This window comes from Bombina bombina, chromosome 4, assembly GCF_027579735.1.
Source record: "Bombina bombina isolate aBomBom1 chromosome 4, aBomBom1.pri, whole genome shotgun sequence".
NCBI lineage: Eukaryota > Metazoa > Chordata > Amphibia > Anura > Bombinatoridae > Bombina > Bombina bombina.
Window position 1 is genome coordinate 87,447,531 of NC_069502.1, and position 4,396 is coordinate 87,451,926.

The window sequence follows — 4,396 nt, forward strand, 5'->3', positions numbered from 1 at the left end:
GCTAACCACACACACCCAGTCACTCAAGAACACTTATACCACATCACAACAACAACAACAACAACAAAAAAACAAGAGAGAAAAAAGAAAAGAAGGAAGGAAGGAGAGAGAGAGAGAGAAAAAAAGAAGAAGAAATAAGTGGTGACCCCCTTCCCTTACTCCTCATCCAACCCCGCCATGATCCCTATGTCATTGTCAGGAACAACTGCCCATCCTTGAGGGAAACAACCTATTAGGATATTCTGGGAGACAAAACTGGATTTACTGATATAGCTAATCAGTTGCCTTTGAATATTATTTGGAAATGATTTAATTACGCCCTCCCATTTGTATAGGAAGAGCTGGATCTGCTCATTATTTAGATTTTGTATATTATATTGTTCCATTATTATTTGTCTAGTGACTGCTTTCTTGAATTCTGAAAATTTTGGTGCATGTATCGCTTTCCAGTTTTTTAAAATAATGTTGCGGGCTAGAATGAGCAATGTGTTAATGAGTTTATAATCCTTACCACCCTTCGCATATTTAATCAGAAATACCATGTCATGTGGGCCTATGATTATTCTAGGATTGACTGAGCGCTTAATCCAGTAAATTATCTTGTGCCAGAATTGCAAGATCTTAGGACAGAGCCACATACAGTGCAAAATATCTGCACTCTCTGTATTACATTTTGTACAAAAATGAGCTTTTTTGTACCAAACAGTCATTTTGCTAGGAGTGATATATACAGTATATAGTAATTTTAAATGGGCTTCGCGCCACACTGTGGGTAGCCAGGTATCGTTGATTAATAAAAGACTATCCTGTATATCTGTGATCTCTATTTCTGGAAAGTATCCTAACCAGATCCGCTGTATATATTTAATTTGTCTAGTCTTATTATGAGTATTTAATATATTATAGAATGTAGAGATTGAAAATCTTCCGGTTTGATATATTTTTATCCCAGTCGCTAATGGGCCTAAATTCCAATTAGATTTATGTTCTGTTTGAATCCGAGATAAATAGTGTCGTATCTGGAGATAGGCAAAAAAGTCCTTACTCTGAATTCCATATTTAGCTCGGATTGAGTTGAATGTGTCAGTTAAATCGGGTTCTATCAGTAGCTGTCTGACATATCTCAAACCTCTCTCCCGCCAGCCCTGGAAGACTAGAGTCTCATATCCAGGTTGAAATTCTGGATTTCCTTGAATTGTTAGAAATTCTGTCGCAAATGGGCTAACCTGTATTTCCAGACAATATTTTTGCCATGTCTTGATGATGTTTTTAAATGTTATCAAGTTATCAACAATACAGGGCAAGTTCCTAGTTAGGCAGTGTAAAATAGCGTTTAAATCGAAAGGAGCAATAATACTGGATTCGAGCTGGTATGAAGTGACATATTCCTTTTCGGTAATCCAGTCAATAGCATATTTTAGCAATGTGACCCAATTATAATATTTAATGTTAGGAAACGCTAAACCTGCTGCTGTGTTAATGTACATCAGCCTGTTTAATGCTGTCCGGGGCTTCCCCCCTTCCAAATGTATTTAGAACACATTTGGTTAAATTTCGAGATATCTCTATTTTTAAGGAACAAGGGAATATTCTGTAGCAAATATAATAGCTTAGGGAATAGGATTGTTTTGATTAACATAATACGTTGTATAAGGGAAATTGGGAGATTAATCCAATTATCTAAGGAGATCTGAATTTCCTTAAAGCAATTTGGAAAGTTCAGAGTATACCACTCTGAAGGGTTGTTACTTAAGACTATGCCAAGATAGTTTATGGACTTGGTTTCTTTAAATGGATGTTTCACATTACCTTTTGATGGTTTCTTTATCCAGAGTAACTCAGATTTACTCGAGTTGACTTTATAACCTGCTACTGAACCAAACAATGACAGAATTCCCAACAATTTCGGTAAATTGACTTCCAGATTATTTAGAAAAACCAATAAATCGTCTGCATATAATGATAGGATCACCTTATGCCCTCGAATAGAGATACCCTCTAGTTGATCGCGCAACATAATAGCTAATGGCTCGAGGGAAATATTAAATAAGAGGGGGGATAGGGGACAGCCTTGCCTTGTACCTCTAAAGAGAGAAAAGAAGTCTGTGCATGCATTATTTATAATAATAGCTGAGACCGGGTTACTGTAAATTAGCTGAATAAAATTATTAAACTGGCCATTGAACCCGAATTTATCCAGTGCCATAAATAGATGGCCCCAACTTATGTAATCGAATGCTTTCTCTGCATCTAGAGCTAATATGGCAGCATCTCTTCCCCCCTTTTTACCGGGGAGATTATTCCAGAAGTAATCCAGAACAAGCATAGTCTTACGAATGCTTTTTACTGGATTTCTCCCTTGCATAAAGCCGACTTGATTCTCGTGTATAATATCTCTAAGAACAGGTTGTAATCGAGTTGCTATGATTGATGTTAGTAGCTTATAGTCAGCATTAAGCAATGATATAGGTCTATAGGACTCGACCCTCTCTGGATCCTTATTTTTCTTTAGAATGAGCGTAACATTAGATGCTGTAAAATTCCTGGAACAACTTGACTGTGAACCATAGTAGCTATTGAAAAGATTACATAAGATTGGGGTCACCTCCTCCTGTAGCATTCTGTAGAACTCTATAGGAAGGCAATCGGGACCAGAGGCTTTATTAAGGCGAGCTTGTTTAATAGCCACATTTATTTCTTGTAATGTGATTGGTGAATTTAACTCTTGTGCATCCTCTGCCGAGATTCTTGGAAGCTTCAGCTTGGACCAGAATATTTGACTATCAAGATTATTAGGAGATTCGGCTTTATAGATATCCTGGAAATAATTAAAAAACACTTTCTTGATGTCATCTGTCTGCGTAAATCGCTTCCCATTCTGCTTTACGGCTGTAATCCAATTACTACCCTTGGGTTTAGTGATTCTGGCCAGATATTTTGCAGCTCTACCAGTAAACCCTCTATATAGGGCCTTCTGTTTTAAGCCCTCTTGCATAGCTTTGTGTTTTAAAAAGATATCGCGTTGGGCTTTGGCATCAATGTATTTCTTCCAATTACCATTGGATCTAGAGGCGACATATGTATTATAGCAGCTTCTCACTGCGTTTGAGAGTTGTAATTCTCTCTGCTTTATTTTCTTATTAAGTCTACATAGATATGCCTTAATGTGCCCTCTAATGACAGCCTTTGCTGCTTCCCAATAAGTTTCCAGTTTCTCTATATAATTCTCGTTAAATCTATGATATTCTGCCCATTTATTTTTAAGAAAATTCAGGAATTTGTTGTTAGTTGCTAAGTATTTGGGAAAAAATAGACTGTTATTATTACCCCTCTTGAATGTGTTGCGGCCAAACTCCAATGAAATGATCGCATGGTCCGACAGGACAATGTCTTTAATATCAGCCTTGCATTCAGACCACGCCAGACCGTCTGTTACTAAAAATATGTCAATTCTAGATAGAGACTGATAGCTGGATGATGCGCACGTGTATGACTTAGTATCTGGATGCTGTAACCTCCAGATGTCTCTTACCCCAAGTTGAGTACACAGCTTTTGAAATATCCGTGTTTTCTTATCTCTCCTATATAAATCCTTCTTCCCGGCTCTATCTAGATTGGGCATGGGTGTTAAGTTAAAATCTCCGACTATAATTAGATTCTGTCCCATGTATCCCAGTAGCTTATTAGTGAGACCATTCCAAAAATGGACATCAACTACATTGGGCCCATATACATTACAAATTATGAAAGAGGTCGCGTTAATTTTAATTTTAAGAATTTGGAATCTACCGCCGGGATCTTGCTCTGTACCAATTATCTCATAGAGTAATTGTCTATTAATCAGAATTGCTAATCCTTTCTTTCTATCCTCCCCACCTAATGGAATGACTTCTCCCACCCATTTTGTTTTTAATTTCATGATCTCAGAATCCTTTAGGTGTAATTCCTGTAACATTACTAAATCAGGTTTATGTATTCCTAATTGTCTAATAATGGCTTTCCTCTTAATTGGCGAGGATATCCCGCCAACATTCCATGAGAGGAGATTTAAGGATTTCTTATCCACATTCATTCCCTTGATTATTGAGTTGGGCAGGGAGGTCATATCCCGCTATTGAAAGGAAAAGATGTGACAAAGGAGAAAGGGGGGAGGCAGAACAAGGAGGAAAAAAGGGGCCAGAAAAGAAGGATAGTAAAAGAGAAAGAAAAAAAAAGAAAGAAGAAAGAGAAAAAAAAAAAAAAAAATCCATCCCACATACAACCACATACTGACCACAATCATACAGAACCAGATTTTAAATCTCTTCCATAGCATATAGGTACCAGTGTCAATCCTAACTATCTATCTACTATATATTTTTGCTCAGTATACTCAGCGTATACCCTGTTCGTTACA